We start from the raw sequence: 19,653 nt of genomic DNA, 5'->3' as shown, positions 1-19,653 counted from the left end.
TAATAGACATATTTTCCTCAGCTCAGGAAAACTTCCTTCTAGTATTTAATTATGACTTCTTCCCCATCTGTTTGCGTTTTGTCTCCATCTGGAACAGATATTGTTTGTCCATTAGATCTCCTGGTTTTGTTCACCAAGTCTCTTTTCCCTCATAAATTACATATTTTTTTGGTGATCTTTTTACTTCATGTTTTTGAGATATTTCCTGCATGTCTTCTTCATGGTCACTAATTGGGTCTCAATAATCTTTAATTTACCTGCTGAATTTTTCAGTTGAAAATCATGTTTTATGCTCCGAGAAGTCATGTGTTTGTGTGTGTGTGTGTGTGTGTGTGTGTGTATGCATGCACATGCGTGCACCCACTGCATTTGGATTTTGGATCTCATTTTTTAAATTAAGCAGTTCTATTTCACTAGGTATATTAGTTCCCTTCTGGTACTGTAACAAATTACCACAAATTTAGTGGATTAAAACAACATGAATTTATTATCTTACAGTTCTGGAGGTCAGAAGTCCAAAATCAGTCTCACTGGGCTAAAATCAAGGTGTCAGCAGGGCTGCTTCCTTCTGGGGGCTCTAAGGGGAGAATCCACTTCTTTGCCTTTTCCAGCTTCTCAAGGCCACCTGCGTTCCTTGGCTCATGGCCCCTGCCTCCATCTTCATCACTCTGACCTCTGGTGCTGTTGTCACATCTCCTTTTTCTGACTCTGACCCCCTTGCCTCCCTCTTATAAGGACCCTTATGATTACACTGGGCCCACCTGGATAACCCAGGATGATCTCCTCGTTTTAAAATCCTTAGCTTAATCACATCTGCAAAGTCCCTTTCACTATATAAGGTAACGTATTCACAGGTTCTGAGATTAGGAGGTGGACATCTTTGGGAGGTGGTCCACTATTCAGCCTGATGTGGTTGAAACCTTGTTTATGACTTGTTTTACAATTTTCATGAGACCCCCACCCAATCTTGCATTACTCAATCGCCTCTGGCTAGGAGCGAAGGAATTTACCTCGGGAGGTGATCAATGACTTGAAACTCCTGCCTACGGGTTCCTTGAGGCACACCTCACTCATCCTCCCCCATGCCCTAATCTTTGAGACTAACCAGATCGCCTAATACTTTCTCTTTTGACGTTTCTTTAGAGTAGTCAAAATAGCTAAACTCGTATGTCATGGCCCCGCACAGACACTTCCATGCAGCTCTCTACTGCCCATGGGTCCTGCCTCCAGGCTGAACACAAAATAAAGGTGCATGAAGGAACGAGCAGCTTGTGTCTGAAAATTCTTTTTCCACTCGAGACTCAGTGGCCCCATGTCATTTTTGGTGGCCCATATGGGGATCAACTGTGTCAACCGCTTCGGTAAGTGTGCCTTTTTCCTTGTCCTTTTCTCTGCTCTTTGCCTGAAAAAAACCTGTCCTTATTCTCAACAAATTAATGGGCACAGGTCGACCACTTAAAGTTCATTAGGACAGTTGCCATTCTTAAGACTCCTGTGACAGGTTTTGCTTTCAGAACTCGGAGTTGGATCCCTTCCTCCTGCCTATGACCTTATCCTGGGCCTCGAGACAATTCCCACAATGGGAATCCAGCTCGAGGAAAAGTACCAAGCTTGCTAAGAGCTCGGGGAATTCCTCATAGGGAGACGGTTATAAAGCATGGGTAGAACGTCCCTATGAACTTTCTGAGAGTTTCTACTCTGACCTCTATGTTTCTCTCTCTTGAGGCCATTCACCAGGCACCCATCTGCCAGGTACGATGGGGAAGATTTACTGGAGGACAAACGTTGGGGACGTCCCGTTGCCCCTTGCTAAAGGAACCCTATATAACCTTGCGGCAGGTTGCTTCCCATAGGTGCAGGGGGATTTTTTGGTAATGTGCCTCTCTTTGCATTGTTTCTTTTCTGTTTCCTTAGGACACAGGAGCCTCTGGCTCTATACGAAGGACTCCCCTTTGGGTTGTCTCTTAGACAACTGGACCAAATTTGAGACTAATCTTTTATTGCAACACTGCCTAGCTCCAATATATCTTAAATGACAATGAAAAGTGGCCTGAAAATGGAACTGTAAATTCTAACAGCATTTTTCAACTGGACCTCTTTTGCTGACGTTTGGGGAAATGGTCTGAGATTCCACATGTCCAGGCGTTTATGGCTTTAAGCCAGGCCCTTGACCTTCGGGCTGTGTGTCGAATGTGTTTGGTTACTCCCCAAAGACCGACAAGACTGCAGACATCTTAGATGACTACCTGGTCAGACTGATTCCAAGGCCTCCCCTACAACCCTGGAGGCCCCTCCTGATGTAGAAAGAACATCCACCCCTCCTCCTTACTCTGAGGGCTCAAAACAACAAGACCCCTTAAGTCCAGCAGGATGCACCCGCAGTGGGGCATCCTGTAATTCTGGTCAGTTCCCCCTTCGGGAAGTAACTAATGGAGAAATGTGCACTATTCGAGTCCATGTCCCTTTCTCTATGTCAGACGTGGCTCAAATAAAGTCTCAGTTAGGACAATATTCTGAAAATCCCTCTAAGTTCACTGATGGCTTTCGGCAGCTCGCCATGATGTTTGAGTAACCTTGCAAGATATATATATTGTCCTTACTCAATGCTGTACTACAGACGAGAAACGACGCATTTGGGCTGGGGCTCGGGAGTTCACTGATGAGCTCCGCGCTAGGGATCGACATCAATGTCCTGTAGGGGGCACAGCAGTGCCGGACACAGACCCTGGTTGAGATTATCAGAATGAGCAGGAACGGGGAAAAAGAAATCATCTGATAACATGCCTGATAGAGGGATTGAAAAAAGGATTTATTAAACCTGTGAATTTTGAAAAACTTCAGGAAGTTACACAAGTAGTGGATGAGAACCCTGCCCTGTTTCAGGGAAGACTAGCAGAGGCTTTTCGTAAATACATCAATTTAGACCCTGCCTCTCCAAAGGGCATCACTATTTTAAACACGCGTTTTATCAATCAGTCAGCTCCTGACCTTCAGCGTCAATTAACCAAGTCGGCCCTAGGGCCACAAACCCCCACCCAGCGGCTAACGGAGGTGGCCGCCCGGGTTTTCCATAACAGAGACCTGGCTATCAAACAAGATGAGGACCTCAGGGCTAAGGCCCAGGGTAAGATATAGGCCACAATTGTGGATTGGCCACAGAGACAGACTAATTCGGCGTCCAAAGCCAAATTTAATGATGGGGGTCTATGGAAGTCCCCCTGTTCTAGATGTCAACAGCTGGGACACTGGAGTAAGCAATGCCCCAAGAAGGACCTGCCTCCAGGGCCACGTCCTCTTTGCAAAAAGGAGGGGCCTTGGAAGAGGGATTGTCCTCATCTCTGAGTGAGAGGGGCCAAGAACCTACTTCCCCGCCCGAGGAAGGGATCCAGAGGATTCATCCCGAAGGGCCCAGAGGCTCGTCCGGCTCCTACTGACATCCAACAGTCTGAGCCCGGGTTACTCTGGATGAGGAAGGTGAGCACAGCAATTTCCTTATTGTTACGGGAGCCACTCACTCCGTCCTTATTTGCCATGCTGGTCCGACACTAAGTCACCCCATAGACTGTGGCGATAGGCGGAGACTCAACATGTGGCATTCAGGCTTATGCCCTGACTTGTAAATAGCAAGACCAGGTGTTGTCACATTCCTTTCTTGTTTTGCCTACCTGCCCCACCCCATTGTTGGGTTGAGATTTAACGACCAAGCTGGGAAGTCAATTCATATTGACGCAGGGAGAAAATAACTCGTTCGTGGCACTCCTTATTGGATCCATAGGTCAACAGATGCCTGCGAATATTCCCACCCATAGACTAGAGGAGGTGGATCCCAAGGTATGAGATTGTGCCCTTCCCAGAGGAGCCATCACTGCCACTCCTGTTTCTATCACTCTGAAAGACCCAACTTGTGTTCCTCATGTAAACAGTACCCCCTGAGGCCTGAAGCTATACAAAGACTTCAGCCCCTGATTTCTAAATTTCTGGAACATGGGATTCTCCGCGATGTCAATCGCCCTATAACGCTCCTATCTTGCCTGTTAACACGCCCAACGGCGAATATCATTTGGTTCAAGACTTGTGAATAGTTAATGAGGCTGTTTTTCCCACTCACCACATAGTACCTAATCCCTGGACTGTTCTTTCTCAGACACCTGATGGTGCACAATGCTTTACTGTTTTGGATTTAAAACATGCTTTCTTCTGCATTCCCATGGCAGAGGACTCGCAACTGCTTTTTGCTTTCGAATGGCATTTCCCCGATGAAGCCCTGCCTGTCCAACTGACCTGGACTGTTCTGCCTCAGGGGTTTCGAGATAGCCCTCACTTATTTGGCTCAGCATTGGGACGAGATTTACGAGACTTAGATCTTAAACACAGTGCGATAATACAATATGTAGATGACATTTTAATTTGCCGGGGGAAGAGAGAGAATCTCTCTCTGCCCTTTTTTTTAAGGTTCTTCTGGCTGGCCAAATAATCAACAAGACAGGTTAGCAGGAGAAAATAATACCAAGTTTAATAACATGTATATATGGGAGAAAGCAGGGACACTGCGTTTTTTAACACAATAGCAGAAATTTTCGTCTTAAATATCATTTTTAGCCAATGACAAAGGAGGATTTTGGGGGTGGGGGGAGTCAGTTATAGGAGATTACCACTAAAGCACAGTAAACAAGAGTAAGGTTATTATGCAGCCCAAGGCCTCACCTTCTACATTGATAAGTCACTAGAAATGAGCTCATCTCCCTCTCTTCTCTAAACAGAGAGGGAGATATCTTTACAAATGGAGATTTTTTTTACAAATGTAAATGATTGTCTGGCAACTCTTCGAAGGGTCATCTAGAGAATGTGGCCAGAGAGACAGAACTTTTGATAAGAGGGGCTTGTTGGTGTCTTTTTTTATTGTAACATTTACCCTACGTTATCTTTACAGCCATCATGATAGATCTGTTCTAGGAAGGAGCTACCATGTCAAATTTTTTAGGCAGTTAGTGGGGGAGGTCAAATGTCCCTAGAGAAAACAACCAAGGTAAAGAGATAGATTTCAGGGTGGCCAAATCTTGATCTCCCACAGTCCCGCCTTTGAAACTAAAAGTTTCACAGTCTTTTTGAAACTTAGAGAAGTTTTATAGTCTAGAAGCTGAGTTGGTAGATTGTTTTATCTCACTGAACACATTTCTTAGTCCTGATAATAGATCAGTTCAAGTAAGTTTTTTTTGGAAGGTGGTGATGTAGATGGGCTCTCAAGGTTACACCTATATTATGGAAGTAAGCAATCAAGTATTTAATAGAAGCATTTTTATGTAAACAAAAGAGAAACAAGGTTAATGGTTGGAGCAAATTGTAAACCAGTTTCTGATGTCAGAGGACAGCCAGGTAAGATGATTTTTAGATGTCAACATCAAAGTATCTTTTGTAGTTTAAAATGTCTCTGATGGTGTCTCATCAAGTAATCTCTTAAGTTTGTATCAAGTCTATCAGCTTCAGTTTGTAAGGCTTTAGGAAAAACGGCAGGTTTAGTTTTTAGAGATTTTAAATGAAAATGATGGAAAAAATCAAAAACGTTAGTTTGGACATCTGTAGCCAGATATTTCAGGAGACTAGAAGAAATCAGGATCTAGTCTAGTCAACAGATATAAAACAAAAACCTCAAAAGACAACAAAACTAGGATCTAATATCTACAAATGTATACTATAGTTTTTATTGAAATATAATTTTTTTCTTTAAAATCACCCTCATTTTTATTAAGATAGCCAAATTAAAACTAACTAGTTTGCAAAATAAGTCTAGTTTTAATAGAGTTGGCCCAATTATTTACATAAGTACAGCAAGAATAGCAATTAATCATATAAACTCTTTTAAATCTGCTTTGTTGAAACTTTTTATAAGGAATCTCAGATTGAACTTCAAAGGCCTCTTGAGGCCAGGAAAGCCAAGCCAAGGATTTTGTCATCAGACTTTGCCTGTAATATCTATAGATTTGGGTGAATTCTTTTTTTTCGAGGTTCTCCCAAAATATTTCGAGGTTCTTTGTACCTGCCCGATAAGTGACATTTTTTATTTATCCTGGTAAGTGCTGTTTGGAACATAAGGTACCAGGCCAATAGTTCCACGTGGCTTTATTCCATAAAGTCTAATCTTCGTTCCTCAAAAGCTGTATGGTTATATCGCAAATATGATGTTCTAGTCACAGCCTTGGTAATATAACCAGTGTTTTCAATTGTGTCCTGTTATAAGGAGAACAGATTTTTATTGAACTTATGCAAATAACTATATTGTCATGAAAATAACAATATTTACTTACTAAGAGTTTTTAAATTCGAGGGATCAGGTAGAGAGAAAAAGATAAATATTTTAATTTTACTTACAAAAATATCATTTACCAAATTGCTATAAATCATAGCTAGCTCAGGAGAAAAGAGAAAAAGTTTTTCTTAAATCTGAAAAAACAAAACATTAAAAATTCAGCAATACTTTAAATGAAAAATCATAAAAATTATAATTATCTTTATCAGTTTATTCAGTCTTGTGTAATCCATTTTCGATCCCAGTCTTTTGTTAGTAGCTTTATGAAGTCAGTTTCTCCATCAGATTTCTGTAATTTTTTACCAAGTTCAGTTTTATGATCAGAAAGTTTGTCAGAAACCTGTATTTCAGTGTAAATATCAGAGTCTTTTTTATGAATTTTTTTGAAGTTGAAACATATTTTGTAAAAGCATTAGAGCAAAGAAATGTCTGTAAACAACAAGACCTCAAAATGGCAACTGACAGAGAAATTTGGTTAATTTTGTGACGTACAACATTTTAAAATAATAATAACCAGAATTATGACTGATAATCAGGACAGATCAGAATTTTAGTAATGTTATACAATTTTAAAACACCTATGTCAATAACATTTGTCTACATAATATCACCTAAGCAGGCTTATCATCACTTGTCTGACAGTTTTTTATGTAATTTAACATACTGAATCAGCCTAATAAGTTTAGTATCTTTTTCTTTATAGGAAGAGAGCAAATTTTTTTGAGAAGTTTCAGGGCCCTTTGAAAATTTTCAAAGATAAAGAAAAATCTTTTATAACCTCTTTATCAAGTTTAAGCAAATTATCTTTTTACGAGAAATTTTAATTTTGCACCAGCTTACTTCTGCTATTAAAACTCATTTACTTAATTAAATTCATTTCAATCTTAGCCAACTTGACCATGCAAAAACTCTTTTTTCAGAATTTCTCTTCTACAAACCTTTTATAACTTTTTTTTTTTACATTCAGAATTTGTCCCATGTCTTTTTTTTCCCTTCTAGTGCTTGAGGACAAATTTATCTTTCTTAATCAATCAAACAAAATATTTTCATTTTTTGTTCCTTCTTTATACATCTTACTTTCCTTGTACACAGACATATTTTTCTTAATTTTTAGTAGCTTCAATCACATATATTAATTAGAAATTTTAACTTTTAGAAACCTTAATTTGTAAGTAAAAACTAAACAATTATAAACTTTTTTTTATATTAGTATCTTGTGGCTTGGAAAATCTATAAACACTTTATAACTTCTAGAAACATGTTACTTTATAGTATAATCTTTTACTAAAACACATGTTTACCAATAGACCCAAAACACCTTTTAGTTTTCCTGTAATGAAAAGCCAAAAGTAGACAAACGTACATTCAGCAATCAATGTCTAATATTTTATCTTATTTGCAAATGATGATACTCAGAGAATTTTTTATCATAAATTTTAGCAAAACTCTAAAAGTCACCAAAAAGAGTTTGGAAGCTGTAACCACCATAACACATAATTATTGTTTAAAGTTCATCCAACATTTATCTTTTTCACAACTATTTACTTGTTCCCAATAATTATTTAGATTGCCTATAAGACTTCATAAGACTTCAGATAAAATTAGCCATCATTTAAATTACTATTTTTGTTAACCAGTTCTGTAATAGAAATAACATCAGTTTTTTTTTACAAAATTTTATGTAAATTTCATCACCTCTTATATCTTTAAACATAGTTATCATTAAGATTTTTATCAATAGGTCTTGGTCTTTTAATTTTGGACAAGAAAAGCATTCCCAGTCAGACATTTTAAAACATATTCAGGCAAAGTTGATGTAGCCTCTTTACATAAAATTAGCTCAAACATTCCAACCTTTATAATCTTATCAATACTTACACTTTTACGTGTTCTCAATTCAATTGTAACCTGAGTCAATGTCTTAAGACTAGTCAAATTTTTTTCTCCTTTTTTTTGGCCTTTTCTTAGGTACCAAATAAATAATTATGTGAGAGCTCTCAAAACATTTTTTTTTCTCCCAATTTAGAAGTTTTTTCAATTCAAATGATCCGTCGTCTGGCCATTGACGAGTAGGATCTTTATTTGTATATTTATTCTAATAGTGACTCGAACCAATAAGCCTTTTTAAGCAAAGACCCGGAGGTAACTTTCCACGCTTAGAATAAATCTACCATGGACGCAAGAGGCGTCCCTGGTGAGGTCGTAGATGATGTAGCCCCCATGATCCACAGAATTTATTCTCAAAAGATATTCAGAGACAGTAAAGACCTTCGTTGCACAGGCGGTAAGGATGGTGTAGTGAAAACGGTGTCTCCGGTCTCCCACAATAGTGTGGGACGCCTCTAGTCACAGACCCGCTAATCTGTGACACCGGGCAGGCGATACTGGAATGGGATTTTTCTAGCACTAACAAGCAATGAAGGTAAAGACGACAAAAGCCCTTACGGACTGGGCCTTTTATGACAAAATCCCCTGAGAGCTTGGCACAGCCGGACAAAGAGACAGTTCGGAACCCCAGTCTACTCGACTGGCCACTAAGGTGTACTCCGGTAAATGTATCTTCCGTATGGTGGAGACCAAGGAGAATATTTTCACTGGTCACAAAGCCAAGTTCTCAGGACACAGAAGAAGACAGAAGGAAAAACCTCATCCGGTTTTTTTTTTTCTTATGTGCACAATGACAGCTTTAGCCACGCCTTAGATCTCTTGGAGCCAGAATAACACCTAGCGGGGGAGGTGCCGCGGGGTTGGGGACTGTGTGCTTTACAGAGTACCTCGTCGTTGCACGGACATTTTCTTGCAGTTGGCGGGGGACCTGTGTCATCTACCCCGTTTCGTGACCCAACTTATCTTGACATGGGAGTCTTCTGAAAGTGGCGAGCGCCCTAATGGCTCTTAACTGCTCTACCCGCGCCCACCAAATTTGTGGCCTTTTTGGCTTCCAAGATGCCCTCAGCAATGGCCTTTACTTCATGTGCATGATAACCCACAGCAAAGTTTGTAGACGCCGGTCTGGTGAGACCCGCAAACTCACCAGTCTGTGGGGCCGGCCCGGACAGCAGGCTTATAGGGCCTATGCCTGCGTCCTACCCTACGGTATTTTTTTCTTATGACAAAAGACACAGACAAAAGAGAAAAACAGACACTACCTCTGGGAGGAAAAGGGATCAAGATCATAACCAAGAGTACTCTACCAAATTTAAACCAAGAGTCACTAAAAGCCCAAGAAACTAGTTTCCCAAATATTTTCTCCTGCCAATCTAAATTTAGAAAGAGAAAAAAATTCTCACCATTTCCTTCCGCCGGACTCCGCAGATAGAGATTCCGGGAGGCTGACGTGGTAAGAAGTCTTACCTTTTTGCCGGCTTTCGTCAGGCGTTCCCGTATCTCATCATCTGCAGTAGTCCAGGGAGAAGGCAGGTCTTCCAGCCAGAGAAGGCAACTTGCCAGCCAGTGCTTCTCCTGCCTGGCTCGCCAAAACTGTCGGGGGAAGAGAGAGAATCTCTCTCTGCCCTTTCCCTTAAGGTTCTTCTGGCTGGCCAAATAATCAACAAGACAGGTTAGCAGGAGAAAATAATACCAAGTTTAATAACATGTATACATGGGAGAAAGCAGGGACACTGCGTTTCTCAACACAATAGCAGAAATTTTTGTCTTAAATATCATTTTCAGCCAATGACAAAGGAGGATTTTGGGGGTGGGGGGAGTCAGTTATAGGAGATTACCACTAAAGCACAGTAAACAAGAGTAAGGTTATTATGCAGCCCAAGGCCTCACCTTCTACATTGATAAGTCACTAGAAATGAGCTCATCCCCCTCTCTTCTCCAAACAGAGAGGGAGATATCTTTACAAATGGAGATTTTCCTTATAAATGTAAATGATTGTCTGGCAACTCCTCGCAGGGTCATCTAGAGAATGTGGCCAGAGAGACAGAACTTCTGATAAGAGGGGCTTGTTGGTGTCTTTCCTATTGTAACATTTACCCTACGTTATCTTTACAGCCATCATGATAGATCTGTTCCAGGAAGGAGCTACCATGTCAAATTTTTTAGGCAGTTAGTGGGGGAGGTCAAATGTCCCTAGAGAAAACAACCAAGGTAAAGAGATAGATTTCAGGGTGGCCAAATCTTGATCTCCCACACAGTCCTACCAGAGAGACTTCTGATGCTAACACAATTTTAACACTCAATTTCCTGGCCCAACGCGGCTATAGCGTCACTCCCACTAAGGCCCAAATCTCTGTACAACGAGTTCAATATCTGGGGTATGAGCTCACTCTCGGCCATAGGGCTCTATCTCTGGCCAGAAAAAAGGTCAATTTAGATCTGGAACCCCCTAGGAGAAAGAAATATTAAGAACCTTTTTAGGCACGGCAGGTTTTTGCTGGTTATGGATTCCCCAGTTTGGAACCCTAGCAAAGCCTTTATATGAGGCAACGCACGGCCCAGACACTGAAACCCTAGAATGGACAGAAAGGGAAGATTCAGCCTTTTGACTGTTACAACAGCATCTGTCTGAGGCACCAGCTCTGGCCTTACCAAACATCAATATGCCTTTCACTTTCTATGTTATTGAGAAGCAAGGACAGGCTCTTGGAACACTCACCCAAAAACTGTGCTCAGAGACCCAAGTGGTTGGTTATTTTTCCAAAACCCTGGACTCTGTGGCCTTGGGATGGCCAGCCTGTCTGAGAATTGTGGCAGCCACTGCTTTACTGGTGGAAGAAGCCACTAAATTGGCTCTCGGTCAGTCCCTAACTGTGATGACTCCTCACCAAGTTCAAATAGTTTTATAGACAAAGGGACACCACTGGATGACAGAGGGACACCTCACTAAATATCCAGCTATCCTCCTGGATACCCCAGAAGTGATCTTACAAATGTGCCAAGCTCCCAATCCTGCAACTCTCTTGTCAGGGCCAGATTAGCCCATCAATGATAATTTACCATCCCATAATTGCGCTGAAATCATAGAACAAATGTTCTATGCAGGCCCGATTTAACTGATTCCCTGATACCAAATGCGGACGATACCCGGTTTGTAGATGGCACTAGTTTTATGGACCAAGGTGTCCGGAAAGTGGGCTATGCCATTGTCAGCCTGGCTCAAGTCATTGAGTCAAAGGCCCTAGCACCCAGCACTTCCGTCCAAAAGGCAGAATTAACAGCCCTAACCAGAGCATTACAACTGGCCAAAGATCTGGTTATTAACATTTGCACTGACTCCACATATGCCTTTCTTGTTCTCCATGCTTATGGAGCTATGTGGAGAGAATGGGGTCTTCTGACTTCCCAAAACTCTTCTATCAAACATAGCCACAAAATACTACCACTGTCAGAGTCTATACATCTCCCAGAAGAGGTGGCTGTTATTCATCACAGAAGCCATCAAAAGAACCTTCAGCTGAAAGCCAGGGAAATAATTTTGCTGATGCCAAGGCCAAACGAGCTGCGAAACAAGACTAGCTTCTCGCCCTTCTTTCCGCTCCCTTAGTCCGGGTGACGTGGTTGCTAGATATCCGAAAAAGAAATAAATTTAGCACAGGAAAAAGGATTTTTGCAGGACACTTCAGAGCTGACATCTTGGTTTAAAAACCAACTAGGACAGCTCTTTGCGCGCAAGGAAGTACAATGGAAGCTAGTTAATGGGATTCATCAGGCTACTCATTTGGGCAAATATTCTCTGACACAGTTAATGGGCAAGTTTTTTGATGGATTGGAACTAATTTCTACTATAAAACAGGTTTGTCGAGCCTGTGCGGTTTGTGCTCAAATAAACCCTGAGGGAGGGTTAAAGCCACCTCCCTTTTCTCAGCCGGTACAAAGGCGTGGCACCTACCCTGGAGAGGATTGGCAACTTGATTTTACTCAAATGCTTCCTTGCCGTGGATATAGATATCTTCTGGCCATTATAGATACCTTTACAGGATGGCTCTAGACCTTTTAACTGCTGCTCAGGGCGGCACTTGTGCCATCATTAAAACTGAGTGCTGTGTATATACTCCCGATTACTGTAATAATGTCACTACTTTACTTCAAGACACGGGGAAACAAATCAAGTCCATGTCGGACCCCACCCTCTCTTTTAATGATTGGCTAAATTCACGGTCAGGTCAGGGTTCTGGACGACTATCAAAGCTCTCCTTGTTGGATTAGCAGTCCTCTTGATTCTGTTAATTGTGATATGCTGTCTTTTCCATTGTTTGTCTGTCAGTTGCCAACAAGGACTCACTTCCTTAACTTGGCCCTCTCAACAGATGATTCTTGAAACAGTCACTACCTTGTCTGCACTCTGCAGCAGCCACATTTCGGTCATCTGAAGCCCCCAGGTCCAGTCACATGATCCCCATTTAGGGACAGCTCTACATCCCTACTCAGCAGGAAGTAGATACAGAAGATGGACCTTCCCCCATTTCCCAAAGATTTTTGGGGATCGAGGTTTCAGTGGGAAAAATGACGTGGTCGAAACCTCATTTATGACTCGTTTTACAATTTTCATGAGACCCCATCCAGTCTCGCATTACTCAATCACCTCTGGCTAGGAGTGAAGGGATTTACCTGGGGAGGTGATCAATGACTTGAATCTCCTGCCTCTGCGTTCCTTGAGGCATACCTCATTCATCCTCCCCCACACCCTAGTCTTTGAGACTAACCAGATCACCTAATGCTTTCTCTTTTGACATTTCTTTAGAGTAGCCAAAATAGCTACACTTGTATATAATGGCCCCGCACGGACACTTCCATTCAGCTCTTTACTGCCCATGGGTCCCGTCCCCATGCAGCTCTCTACTGCCCATGGGTCCTGTCTCCACGCTGAACACAAAATAAAGGTGCACGAGCGAACGAGCGGCTCATGTCTGAAAATTCTTTTTTGACTCGTGACTCAGCGGCCCCACATTCAAGCCTACACACTAGGCATGTGTTCTAATTGTTCAAGTTGATCTTCCTTCCTCTGGCTGCAGGGGGTGCCTCAGTTGCCTTCTTGGTCAACCTGGTGGGACTCAGGTCTGACTGCTGGAATATTCTCAAGGGCAGGAGTCCGGCAAGGCACGAAAGGCAAAGCAGACTTACACTGTACTTGCCAGTGGTTCAAGGTGGAGTCTGTCAATATCCCCACCTCTCAGAAATCCCCAGAGGAAGCCTCTCTGTAAGCATCTCCCAGCCTTGAGTCGGTGCAGGCATTCAGATCTTTGCGTATTCCCAATATATTTCTTTAAAGTCATATTTCTATTTGATTGCTTAATCTGTAGTGACTTTCCTTGTAGGTTTTGGGAGTTTGGGATTGCAGACTTATTTTGAGAGAAAATTGTTTTCATTTCTCTGTCTTTTTTTCCCCTCTCTCCCTCTTGATCGCCATCCCGGGTCAGCATTTTTCAGTTGCTGACCCCCGATCGTGATCACATTTCACAGCGTAGCTTAGGTGGTTCCTGTTCTGCTGTTACACAGCACACTGGGCTGTGACGGATCCCGAGTGCAGAGCAGCGGGAGGTTGCCATAGTCCCTGGTCACAAGGTTTGTACTCCTCCCACTGCCGCTGCAGCCCCCAGGCTTCCAGATCTTCTTTTTACAAGCAGAGGACAATCCACAAAGATCCAAGACTTCAAAGGGTAGCTTGGGGCCTATGCTCCATCTTGTGAGCAGTTCTTGGGGGCAGATAAACTCATTTCTTGGTCAGATTTCCCTCTGTGCAGACCTAAGCATCATCAGTTTTCTCTTCTCCATTGACTTTTAGTCTCTCAGATTATTTTCTGCTGTCTGACTTCCCTTCCTTTCTCTTTTTAATTGTGAGTTTATTCCCTTTTTATTCTTTACCATCATTTGGAGGGGTCTCCAGCGGGGAATGGGCTGAATGCATGTGGTCACTTCATCAACTTCAACTGGAAGTCTGCACTCTAATTTAAAACCCTATTCTTTAGTCTACGAATATTTTGGTTCAGAAAATATTGGATGACTGATTGATTTAGAGACTTTTCTAAAGAAAAGATAAAGGTTTCCTTAGCAGATTAGACAGGGAAGGAGGGACAGGAAGAATCGAAGGTGATTTCACATTGCCAGCCTAAGGGACCGGAATTTGAGAATCCAGGATGGTTAAGCAGATTTTGGAGGCAAAGACAGGGAGGTGAAACCTGAGGCTTGAGAGAGAAGGAAAAGAGGGCAGAGGGAGAGCGTGAACAGAATGGCCCGGACTTCGTGTTGTTCAAGGCCTTCAGTGAGGGGTTAGGAGGAAGAAGGAATGTCAATCGAGGAGTTTTGCTGTGAGTGGCATCACTCTAAAAGTGGACTCTTGAGAAGGAGATCAACCCTTCCAGATGCTACAGGCAGGCCAGTAGAAAAAGGTCAGCCATACTTTGGGCTGGCGCTGGGCTTCCCTTGCTAGGGCACTCCTCCATGAACTCTTGTGCCTAAAAGTCATTGACTGACTTGAGCAGGAGGTTTAAAGTAGAAAAGCACTGTGACCTGACTTAGGAGTTGCTCTTAGGAAAATTCACAAATGCCCAGTCCCTTTACATCTGCTCACCCCAGAAGCTGACAGTTGGGTCTCTTTCTCCTCGCATGGGTCCAAGTGGAAAGTGTTCCTCAGTATTTTTGGTTTTCAGACCCATCTTCCAGCCCCGAGGAGAGGGTTGTAACAGTTCACAGCATGAGCTCTCATGTAGATCCAGCTACTCCAGCAGCAGGAGCCAAACCTACGAGAGGCAGGGAGGCTGTGCCGTCAGACTGGCTCTTGTATAATGGCATTAAGGGCACTGGCTAATACGACTCACCTGTCTGGGCCAGGAGGTGCGCATCTGGTGCTGTTCATGGTGCTGAACCATAGCTGCTGGTCCCGATTGCACTGTTATTCCACTTTCTACTGGGGCAGTGGTGACTTCTGTTCAACCCCTCCCAGGAACTGGAAATCAAGCAAGCAAGGATGTGAGAAAGAGAGAAAAACAGACTGAGTCCTATGGAGAATCCTGCTGCTGAGACATTTCCAGAGAGAAGAAAATGAGACTTTTTCTTGTGATCATCATTTACAAAGTTTCACAGTCACCAAGACCTCTGGGAAGGTGGGAAGCACATGACCCCACCATTTCCCTCTGATGGTAAGTTTCTAGATGAGGATGGAGACAGAGGTCGGTGAATTCTTGGAGTTCAGGTTTCATGCTGGATTCCCTCGTCACCTTGTCAGTGTATACAGTAGCTGTGCAGAAAGTGCTGGTTGAATTAATAAGATGTTGGGTGTATGAGAAAGAGCCTGGACTAGCTACACAGAATAAGTTTTGCTTTTATTTCTTCCCTGAAGGAGGGCAAAGGAGCCAACATTTGAGGTTCAACTTGTCAGTCATTTGATATTAGGTTCTTTAATTTAATCCTCATGCGGGATTTATCACAAATTTCCCAGTCAAGAATCAGGCTCAGAGAGGCAAGCCTCAGTGAGATCCCACTGCTCCCATGTGTTGAGTCTAGGGCTCAAACTCAGGTCTTGCTGACCCCAAAGTCCATGTTTTTCCCACCACCACTGGCCACTTTCTTCTAATCCAAGGAGAGAGACGCAAATTCCATAAGGGAAAAATGGGCTTTTAGTCCATACAAGCATCTTGTTTAATGTCTGGAGATCACCTTAAAAGGTTAGAAAGCTGATTTTGTGATGGCAACTATTGCCAATCAGTGTTTGGAGCCAGGAGTTTAGTTCTAGCGTTGGGGAGGGGAAGAGAGATGGGGCTCAAACCTCAGCAGGGCCCAAGGTGTTTCCCTGTCTCAATGTCTCATGCATGTTCCAGCTTCAGACAGAAAAAGTGATGAGTAACTTCCAACCACAGAAGAAGTCATTAGGAGAGTCAATAAAGACACAACCGATCTGGCAGGGGAACAAACACAGCTCAGGTCATGCGGGGTGAGGCTTGGTCTGAGCTACAGCCAGGTGGTTTTCTCCAGCTTCTGGATGAATCAGCTTGGCAGCAACCCAGACTTCAATCAGATCCAGAGGTGCAGCCAGCTCTGGATCCATGTCAGGTTGGCTCTCTCCTCAGGTCACCAGGGAATGGAGGTTTTTTCTAGTCCGCTGGTGGCTTATCCTGATCCACTTGGTCCGCTTGAGTGCTGCTCTTCACTAATTGGGCAGCACAGTCCATGTTTCCTTTATAAACTGTCTTCGAAAGGTACACTTAGAGCTGGGTGTCAGGATATCTTCCAAAGGATTTGTAGACATGCTTTGAAGTACTTACCGAGCCATTGTCCCCTTTGCTGCGATCTTCCCTCCTCTCCCACAAAGGTGGGCCCTGCAGGCTTCCATTGCTAATTGGACCAGGTGTGGACCCTAGGTGCAAGCTGCAACAATCAGATTCTCTCTTCTGGAGATTTAGCCTTGAGAGGCAGCGGTTTTCCAAGATTAGCTTTGGCTGCTGGACCTGGAAGGTCGGGCGACCTGGGGCTGAGGGTGCCGTTTGGGGACAAGCATGATAGTCCTTGTGCAAACAGAGAACCCAGACTGAGGAGGGGATGGAAATGAAGGAAGTGAAGAAGGAGAAGCAGAAACAGAGAGAACAAGGCAGAGAGAGGCACTACCTTGGTGAGGAGAGCCCACAGGCAACCCTGACCTCTGGGTCTGGTGCCTGTCAGCACAGGGGTCAGAACAATGACACGGCGGCAAGTCTGGCTGATGCTTCCACCTCTCTCCCTGCCGTTTACCGACCCCATTCCCTATGTGGGGAAGAGATGAGGAGATTTTCATTAGGGGTAGGAATTTGTAGTAATTGTTGAAGCATTTGCTACTTAGAAGAACAAGGATTTGCAGAGGATATGCATTAGATACTAGGTCCTTGAAGCATCCTCTTAAGGCACATTTCCTCAAAGTTTTCACACCACAGATCACCAATTTGTAGCAAAAAAAGCAGAGTTTCATCAATGATTTTAAATTACAAGATTAAAGGGTATTAAACGTTAAGAATAGTTTCCTATCAGTGCGACGATCTTGCTGGCTTTTTGCCATCAGGGCAGGGGCGGAGCAATCAGTGCGTTCCACCTCCAGCCGCACCGTGATTGGTCCAGAAGTGGACATGTGACTTAAGTCCATCCAATCAGTGTAAATCTCAGGACTTTTTCTGGGAATTCCGGGACACAGCTATTCTCTGTTGATCTGGATGGTGTGGGGTGATCGTGTGGGTCTCCGTGCTGCTGTGACCATTTTCCACAAGGGAAGCTGGTCTCAAAAGAAGCCAACGCAAGGAGGAAGACAGAGCCAAAGCACCTGCAGCGGAATGGGGCCAGAGCCCTGACATCAGAAATGATCTAATTAGTTCCATTTATTGTTTAATCCACTTGGAACTGGGTTTCTGTCATCCCTGCCTGAAGGCACACTGACCTGTACACTACTTGTTTTTTCTCACAGCCTGCTGAAAGGATGTGCATTTAACTCTGCCAGGATTAGATAATATTCGTATTTTTTTGATTACTTCCTTTAACCCTGAATCAAGGTTCAGATGCATTTTGTTGACCATTAACTCTTTTCTGTGAATAAAGCAGCGGGTGGAGTAACGTCTTTTATTCACAGACCAGAGCCCTTCCTGAGGCAGCCATGGCTGCTTCAACTCGGGCACTGAGCCCAAAGCACCATTTCCAACACATGACTCACAAAGTAAATAATCTATAAGGGAAAAGCCTCTTATCGTACTTGGGCACAGCAAACAAAGTGACAGTGACAAGCCAGGCAGCACTTTTTCTTCATGTTTGAGCCCCACGTGTGCCAAGGGCTTGCTTCATACCTCACGTGTGAGCAGTTTTGGCTTGCTCAAAAGCGAAGTATCTGCTAGCATGTGTATATACTAATTGCTTTCCTACTTTGTGTATTCTTGATGTTATGCAACGTTCAACACCGATATCTGACACGGGAGTTTTGTCAATAGTCCTTTTGGCTCTCTCTCCAAGCATAGTCTTTATCATTATTTTTGCAGCTGGTTTACAGGCGTCTCGGTAATTGTAGACTGACTTTTATGTGCATTTGTTAAGAGGGCAACAACTTAAAATGACGCCTTTGTAGGTTTGGTCTCCTCTGCACCCTTAGTAACAAGAATAATCAATCTTACATTAGAAAGCATTATTTTGTGTTTGTTTTGGAAAAAATGGATTGGTTGCTTTTTGGGGAAGATAATGGAAAACATTTTTTTTATGGCTTCAGACTACTATTTACCAAAGTTTTAACTTTAAGTTTTAATTTAATTTACTGCTGGTCCAATAAATAAAAATTTCAAATATTTCTTTTTTTTTTTTTTTAAAGATTTTATTTATTTAATTTTTTCCCCCCAAAGCCCCAGTAGATAGTTGTATGTCATAGCTGCACATCCTTCTAGTTGCTGTATGTGGGACTCGGCCTCAGGATGGACGGAGAAGTGGTGCCTCGATGCGCACCCGGGATCCGAACCCGGGCCACCAGCATTGCAGTGCGCGCACTTAACCACCAAGCCACAGGGCCGGCCCTCAAATATTTCTTATTGAACTTATACTCACAATTTTCATTTATGTTTACATGTGTAAAATCATTACCCAAGAATTCGTTTGTCCTAGAATGTGCACTTTGGTATTTCATAGTTACACTGGGGGGCTATTCATTATGTTTACAGTGTTCTTCTGCTGCCATTTTTGTCATTTCTTTACATTCCGAAGAACCTCTTTTGAGCTGCTGATCCATTTTTGTGAACTGGAGATATATGCAGCATAATAGGAACCACAAAAATCAGAATTAGCAGACAGTAACAACTTACAAAAGAGAAACCCTGTGTCAATCCGATTCTTGTTCCTTTCTCGGCAACATACCTCTTCTAACTGGTACCTTTTAAGATTTTATTTTTATTTCTGACATTCTGAAGCTTCACAATGGCGTTTTTAGGAGTGTGTGTGTGAGAGGGAGAGAAATGAGGTGGGGAAGGTGGAAACTGATGAATAAGAGCAGGCGAGTCTTTGAAAAAACAGATCAGGATTGTGAGACCATTAATACTTCCTCGTTTCTTTCCTTCAGTTCTCAACTTCTATAGAAGCTTTTTGCTTTTTCCTTGGCCAGGAAGTGGCTGGTAGGTGAGGTGTGTAAGGAACACTCTAGCAAGTCCGCACCCTGTGCCTCTGCTGACTCATACCGGTGCTGATCTGGGACACTGGTGCCAACTTCTGCCAGGTTGTGACCCTCTGACCTCTTAAGCGAAGGTAAGATAGAAACATAACCTAGAAATAATGGCAAAAGTGGCCTCTTTCTTTTTTTTTTTTTTTTTAATTTATTGACCCACTGCACTTGAAAATCCAGGAATTGATCTTACTTCAGGGATAGCTATATCCATTTCCTCACATGAAATCAGGAATGTCTTTCTTTTTTTTTCCCC

General features: G+C 42.8%; 1 long non-coding RNA gene across 2 annotated transcripts; it reads left to right on the top strand.

The window, feature by feature from the left end:
• Positions 1 to 1,103: 1,103 nt before the first annotated feature.
• Positions 1,104 to 19,504, top strand: LOC147913728 (uncharacterized). Of its 2 annotated transcripts, none has more exons than XR_015556354.1 (3): positions 1,104 to 3,474; positions 15,195 to 15,390; positions 19,341 to 19,504. It is a non-coding gene; the product is annotated as an uncharacterized LOC147913728 (long non-coding RNA). The 2 variants fall into 2 exon arrangements; XR_015556355.1 differs by having other exon boundaries at positions 1,105 to 1,361.
• Positions 19,505 to 19,653: the final 149 nt, after the last annotated feature.

Source organism: Ceratotherium simum, chromosome 25 (assembly GCF_057802395.1).
Source record: "Ceratotherium simum simum isolate JZ-2026a chromosome 25, ASM5780239v1, whole genome shotgun sequence".
In the NCBI taxonomy this organism is placed as follows: Eukaryota; Metazoa; Chordata; class Mammalia; order Perissodactyla; family Rhinocerotidae; genus Ceratotherium; species Ceratotherium simum.
The sequence above is the reverse complement of the archived record's forward strand: the minus strand, read 5'-3'. Positions and strand labels throughout refer to the sequence as shown.